Source organism: Ascaphus truei, chromosome 4, assembly GCF_040206685.1.
Source record: "Ascaphus truei isolate aAscTru1 chromosome 4, aAscTru1.hap1, whole genome shotgun sequence".
NCBI lineage: Eukaryota > Metazoa > Chordata > Amphibia > Anura > Ascaphidae > Ascaphus > Ascaphus truei.
In genome coordinates, this window is record NC_134486.1 from 82,124,391 (window position 1) to 82,132,245 (window position 7,855).

General features: G+C 35.6%; 1 protein-coding gene across 4 annotated transcripts in view; it reads right to left on the reverse strand.

The window, feature by feature from the left end:
* Positions 1-799, reverse strand: part of MEIS1 (Meis homeobox 1) — a 109,939-nt gene extending 109,140 nt beyond the window's left edge. For 2 of the 4 annotated variants that reach the window (XM_075596105.1, XM_075596107.1), the window contains exon 1: positions 1-799. This exon is cut by the window's left edge and continues 75 nt beyond it. The gene's annotated coding sequence lies outside the window, so the exon portion shown is untranslated. The other 2 variants (XM_075596106.1, XM_075596108.1) reach the window with 2 other exon arrangements.
* Positions 800-7,855: the final 7,056 nt, after the last annotated feature.

Genomic DNA, 7,855 nt, shown 5'->3' on the forward strand with positions numbered 1-7,855 from the left:
AGAAAAAATTACGCAACTCCAAAAAAAAAAAAAAAAAAAAAGATAAAAAAAAAAAAAAAAAAATAGAATAGAAAAAAGAAAAACGATGAAAAATCCCCCTTAAAGTTTCCAGTGTCGTGAGAATTTCAACCAAATCTTCAGCTTGATCGCGCTCATAGAAACAGCAGAATAATTCAGCATGGAACTCTCGGGCTTTCCAAGACGAGGCAGTAATCACAATCTTCCCAGTTTCCCCCCCAAATCAGTGTTAAAAGTGCCCCCCGGACCAAGCTACCAAAGTCTCATGGCTTGTTGCCACTTCAGCTGTCAATCATATGCGAGGTTGTCAAAGGTGGTGAATGAATGATGATCCCACTGTGCGCTTTGCACCGGTCAAAACCCTTTAAACATAAAAAATAAAAAAATAAAATAATAATAACAACAACAGTGTTCAGATGCAAAATGCAGAAAGATCAGGCTTCCCCTTCTTCCTTCAGTCAGTCCTGAGTCTGCAGCTCTCTTTTATTTCTCCCCCCCCCCCCCCCTCCCTCACTGCCTCTCTCTCTCTTTCACATGCAATGGAAATGAAGAGAGGGAGAGAGAGAGAGGAGAGAGAGAGAGAGCGAGAGAGAGAGTGCCTGTGTCCGCCGCCGTGCAGAAGCCCGGATCGCTGCTGCTGCTGCTGCTGCTGCTCGCTCCCAGCCCGGGTGCGCGTGCTGTAGAGTGTGTGTTGCACAGGCGGAGAGCTGCTGGGTTTGGACCAGAATGCTGGAACCCGGAAGCAGTGGTGGCCATAACAGGTCGCGTCTTACACAATGCAATGGGCTGCATCAACTAGCTCGCCTGGGAAGGGGGGGGGGGGGGGAGGAGGAGGAGGGAGGACATCCCAGACTGGAGGAAACAGCAGAGTCCAATAATATTACTTAAAACTAAGAAGAAGAAAAAAGAGCCACTATTTGCAGCTTGCACTGCAGTCCCCGGTGTGGCTGTGTGTTCTCTTGTGTGTGGCTGCAAGAAAGGTGCAGGGAGAGACAGGGGGAGTATATGGCACCAGCTTGCAATGGGGCTGTCACATGGCACTGCTTCTCTGCCATTCACCCCCTTATATTGTAACAGTTTGCAGAGCCGGGAGAAAGTTGGGAGGTTTCTGGATAGAAAGTGGTTATTCATCTGAACTTGTTACATTGACATCAGCTCAGCGAGGCTGTCACTTTGTGTCACTCACTTTTTCCTTGTGTTTCATTTATTGTGTTGTGTTGTGAGTCAAAAACCAATTTATATTCCAACATGCGTCTCCTTTCACTGCTACCTTTATTTATCACATTCTGCTTTGTTATCTCTGTGTGGCAACCCCGGTGAATATATATTTTGTTTTATGCATAAAGCCACATTCTTTCCCATCACTTTCCTTTCAGCATTCATAGAAAATCATGTCACTACGACACACAAATATACGTCTTTGCAAGTGATGGTGCATATTGCTACATTATTTTTTGTTATATAATTGCTAACCTGTGCGTAAGAAAAAAAATATGTGTGAAAAGCAAATACTTTATACTCCTTATGATGCGGAATAAAGTCAGAGCACTATACAGTCTTGCAGTAGAAAGATAAGATACAGAAAAAGAAAAACCCCTCCGCGTGGTGGAAAGTGAGCTAGCCCAAATCTCAGTAGGCAGAAGCTGAGAAGCTGTTGTCCAATCAGAAGCCTTCCTGGCAAAGCCAACCTTGCATTGGTTAGAGGGAAAATCAATTATCAAATAATCGATCATAGGGCGCTTCGATCTGCAGGGAGTGCCAGAACTGCACTGTGGGGAAAGCTGAGTTACTCTTACTCTGAAAACCTACCATCTGTAACCACAGCACAGGCTGAGGCTTCATGAACCAAACATAGACTTACACTAGCACCATAGAGCAAAGGGCCTAATATTATATGTATATATATATTATAAAATATTATTATATTATTATATTATATTATTGTTTTATATATATATATATATATATATATATATATATATATATATAAATAATTTATATATACATATATATATATATAGCAAATAAATAATTTATATATACATATATATATATATAGCAAATAAAAGCATTTCGTTAGCCATAAATTGTATAGTCTATTCATTTTTTATTATTAAGCTCAGCTAACACTGTACAGATAACTCTACATATCTCTCTCTCTCTCTCTCTCTCTCTCTCTCTCTCTCTCTCTCTCTCTCTCTCTCTCTCTCTCTCTCTCTCTCGATACATATATATTTATGTGTATATATATATATATGTGTGTAGATACATACATATATATATACACACGTTTTACTGTGCATTTGGAGTTAGTTGTCCTGTCTTATATATTTCATGATATTGTAACTTTTAAAGTTGCTGTTGTAGCTGTCAGATCTCTCCTTGTCACTACACGTACAAGGTTCACTTTGCACTACAGACCACACTGCGTCTGGGACATTTACGTTGCACTTCCGTTTAAAAACGAGGTAGTTCACAGGACAGGGGAGAAAAGGGCACACAGTTGTATTATAAGGTCCACGAGTAATTGTGTAGCCTCTAGGAATTCTTTTTGAAAAAAATAAAAATAAAATACATATGTTTAGATCTAAGTGTAATGTCACTATAATTGTGTGTGGGTATCTTCATTTAAATGATCAATTAGATGCATCCCAATTCTACTTTTTACCTAAGCCCAAAATGTGTTTGTGGAAGCATTCTGATTATTTGTATGATCCTAAATATTTTTCTTTGCATCACAAGGCAACCTGTTGTGTTCCTCGGTTCTTCGTAGTCCAAAACCTTACTAAATAGTCTGCTAACAATGGCATTCAAGCCTTATCTATTTGGTTATCCGAATTATCCTCCAGATAGATGCTTTCCATTTACAAAAGGAAATAGCTGTCATCGAGCTGTTTAGTGACTAGGTAGGGGGGGGGGGGTGAAACGTGTCAAATCAAACAATAAATATTCACTCATAGTGTTCAATAATCCTTAAAAGAGCTAATGTGAAGTTTCTCGTAAAATGAACCAAAAAAAGAGATGAATTACACGTGGACTGCTCAGCACAGGAAGGGTTTGGTGAAATAAAAGGCAGTAAGCCTAAGGTCAGGTCAGCAAAGCAAGAAGCTGCAACGTTACCGATGAGCCAACGTGTATTATGTTGTTGTCTAAGAGACTCCGACCTGAATAACAGCAAAGTGAATGCACTGGAGCTAGTACAGGTAAGGGCTCTTTTCTTTCTCATTAACTGCACTGTAGTTTGTATCAAAAGGTCCATATCTGCTTCCTTGATCTTAACATATCGACATTGTACAAAAGGCATATTAATTCCATCATACTTCCTCACCCAGGTTAAAAAATATACACATTTAATAAAATGCATGGTGCTTTATATTTTAAATATATAACTCTGAGTTCACATAGATACACACGTAGAAGTGCGTGTGTGTTTTTATGACTAGATATGTATATAATGTACTAAAATGCCATATTCTGCGTTTTTCATCATACATTTAGTTTCTTCTCCTGGGCCTGTCCTAAAAGTACTTTGGGGATAGCAGCTCCTTTGCAATGTAATGACAGTAGTACAAATTGTTTGCCCAAACCTAATTCTGGATAAGGATTTTACAATTAGCAAACAATTCAGACTTGGGGCTTGCTAGGAAAACTTGCACTCATGTATGTAATATACTGCTCATAAAAAGGCTAACCAGGCTGCAATTAATCATCTGTTAAGGGGAGAAAGTAAACAAACACATTCTAAACTATCCCACTCAACTTGTAATCAGGTTTATACACCCTGATCTTCCTGTGAAGTTTACCAAAGGGTATTCTTGTGTATGTATTATTGGAATATAGTGTGTGACTCTTTTTGATTCTCTTTAGCCCATATAATACAAATAGCACACATGTATATTTAAATCTTTAAATAATATCAGTTTCATTTTATTTTTATTTGTCACTTTTCAGATTATATCTTTGCCTAAAAACTGAACAAGTCAAATTAGTTTTTATTTTTTTACACTGCATTGCCCGGGCGCGTTTTGCTGCATATTCTTTGAGACCTCCTTTTAGATGTAAACAATACAAGTATTTTCAATATGTATATCATTGCTTTTCATACTTTGGGACAACATTAAGATGTTCAATGTGACATGATGTGAGCCTTGAACCGAGAAATCTGTAAATAGTACAAAATAGTAAAGTATAGGAAGTTTAAACATAGTCAAAGTCAACAGTATAATACCAAATCTTTGTTACCGAAACCGTGTTTAAATGACTTAATTGTATTATAAAGTGATATTAATATGCACACACTGAGAATAATTTATCCTAGGAAAGTTCATGAGAAAGTAAAATTAAAAATGGGATGGTATGTAAGAGGAAGAAAAAAAAAAGGACAGGAGAAAACAGAAGATATGTAAATGTAATAGAGATAATACTGGAATGCTACCGATAAGGATGGGAGCTGATAGGAGAGAAGGTACCCAAAAGGCAAAAGCCACGAACAGTGGAAAGAAAGATTGTAAAGAGATGAAGTTAGCTTTTAGAAACGCTGCAAATGGGCAACGGCAGGAAAAGGGAGACGGGCGAAGTGAAGGAGGTCGCTGCAGGGATTAGGAGAGAAGTGAATTAAGAGCCCTTATGTATGTAGTGCCGCGCTGGATTGAGTTGGGGGTTTGTTTACTGGATTCTGCTTCAGGAAACAAAGGACGCCTGGTCCGGTTCAGGAGTCAGCTGGAGGTCAGCCTGGGCTCTCCAACAGCCACAGACAAAATAGTTAAGTTACTGTATTCAGTAAACACTCGGAATGAATAATATAAAAGTTAAGGGAAACGTGGTTAGAAAAGGAAAGACTTGTAACAAGCGCCTTTCTGCTAACAGTAAACGAATCTATTTTTGCCTGGTAATACAACGTGTTCAACTTTTATATATGTATTATACTTACTTGCCAAAAAAAAAACCCATACACGGGCACATACACACACACACACACACACACACACACACACACACACACACACACACACACACACACACACACACACACACACACACACACACACACACACACACACACACACACACACACACACACACACACACACACACATATAAAAAACCGAATAGATGATACCGTTCTGTGGCTAACGAAATACTTTTATTTGTGCGAGCTTTCGAGATTCACTGATCTTTCTTCTGGCGGTGTTACAATGAATAAAGCAAGAGAGGTTTTTACTTAAAAACAGAATATCTTGTTGGAATGTGTCTGTGACTGAAGCCTATCCTCTATATATATATATATATATATATATATATATATATATATATATATATATATATATACACACATATATACATACATACATACATACATACATACACACACACACACACACAAAATAATATGTTATAAGGATACAAATAGGTTAATTAGATAAATTATTATTTATATATTTGCATAGCCATTCAAAACTAATATTGTAACTTCTTTGAAGAAGTAATCGTAGCCCACAATTGTTCACCCACGGTCCTTAAACATGTATATCTCGTGAGCTTTGAAAAGTGTTCAGAATTTGTTTTTTAAAAGTTACTATTTTGTGTAATTTAGCAACATATATCAATATAGTTAATAAGTAAACAGTGTTCCAGTCCCTATATGTATGTGACACCGTGCTTGTTGAAAACCCATGTATGGCAAAACTTTAATTAAGAAAGGTATAAAATATATATTACTTAGCCTCACATTGCTATAAATTCAATTTGCTGAACTGAGGAATGTGATTTGCTTTATGCAAATTATTTACACGCTTCATTGCTTTCTGAACATTAGTTCGATATTACATTTACACAATAATACTATAAAGACATATGCAAAGGGAGTTTTATGTTTGAAATTTAAAGAAACAAACGCAGGCTCAATGAAGTAAATGTAAAAGATTATTTTGCATTTTGACTTGATCTTTTCTGCCGTCTAGTGGATATTTAGAAAACTGCAGGGCTAAATATTCCTCGAAATATTCGTTGGGAAATTGTTATTTTATGTGTTAAGTGTGGAATAATAATGTACAATTACATAGTTATTATTACATTGAAAGCATACTTATTACAACAATGTCAGACAAACAATACAAAATAATATTAAAATGCAATCACAATAAAAATGTATATAATTTAGTTCATAAATGATCAGGACTGTAAAGCATGTAAAAATATAATGAAGATGTGTTTATGTTCCTAGTTAATAGTAAAACTTTGTGATTTTGCATATGTTTGTATGATTTAAAACAAATATCAGTAACCAATATTCATTCACTGCAAATGTCATTTTATAGTATATACAAGCATATAGAACAAAACTCACTTGGCAAAACAATTCTATTACAACGATAGCATTAAAGCAAATAGACACCCATGATTATCACTGAAAATACCAAACGTTTCAATTTAAATACGGGGCGAGACTGATATATTATATAGTGATGCGCACAGAGAAATTGAAACACACTTAGACAAAGAGTTTTTGAGAAAACGTTATATATATATATATATATATATATATATATATATATATATATATATATATATTACACATGCCTGGGTTTTACTCAAATATTTAGTTAAAATGAAGTGAAGGGTGTTTGTTTTTTCATCGTGGCGACTCAATAACATATACATGTGGTTTAATATGTATTTTTATAGCATGAAGAAGGGATATATCATTTTGGAAGGTGTTTAGAACGCTATTAACTGCTTAGTTGCCAGGTGGGCGAGCCACTCATCGCTCTGCGGTGCGCAAGCGAAAGGTTTGCAATGTAAATTTGGATTAGGACCACCAAGTACAGTATAAAAAGAATGGGAATGTGACATTATTTGTGTGTAGGTACAGAAGTGGTGAAGGGCACATTGAGAATTATTTTGTTAGCCCTTTCCGGCAGAATGAAAACTGAACCATTCTAAACACCTTAAACTCAATTAAAACGTACACCAATTGTGTACTTCACATTATGTGTATTGTAATTCGTGGCCATCAGCACAGTACTGACAACTGTTATCTCTAAAAGAATACGGATGTTCAATGCACAACTGCAGATAACATAACAAGAACAACTATGTGCAATAATATTACCAATGACAATTTTAATAGCAAACATAATAACAATGATTGCTTTGTTAAGTAATTAATATCTTAAAAAGAAATGTATATATCAACATCTTTTCTTTCTGCAACAAATGTCAATGATATGAAAAGTTTGCACAGACGCCTGTAGAAAAATGCAGAAATTATATATACATATATAATGTGTGTTTATATCCATCCATAATCTATCTATCTATCTATCTATCTATCTATCTATCTATCTATCTATCTATCTATCTATCTATCTATCTATCTTTGACTTTTCACTACAAATGAAAATAATTATATTAAAATGTATGAGGTTGTATTTATTCATGTTTGCATTATTTGTAGTCAATACAAGAAACTGTAACACCATTTACATTTAGTCTTTCTTAGTTACCTTAACGAACTATGCTGCAATCAGACCGGCATTACATACCAACATACAAAACGCACACAGAAAAGTCGACCATAAAGCTTCAATCGCAAGACTGTATCATATTACGTAAAGATAAATATAAATCAGGTTTGCAATCAAAAGGCAAATCAGTTTCTCTTCGGTGTTTTTTTTTTTGTAACTGCATTTTATCATGTTAACTCGCTCATCCTTAAATATATTGTGCTAAGGCCTGATGCCTCAAGCTTTCTCCCAAAATATGTCATTTTTGGAGTAGTAAGACTTTTGTGAATGTTAAAGTTTCCAGTAGAAACCAAATCAGTTAAGAACAAAAC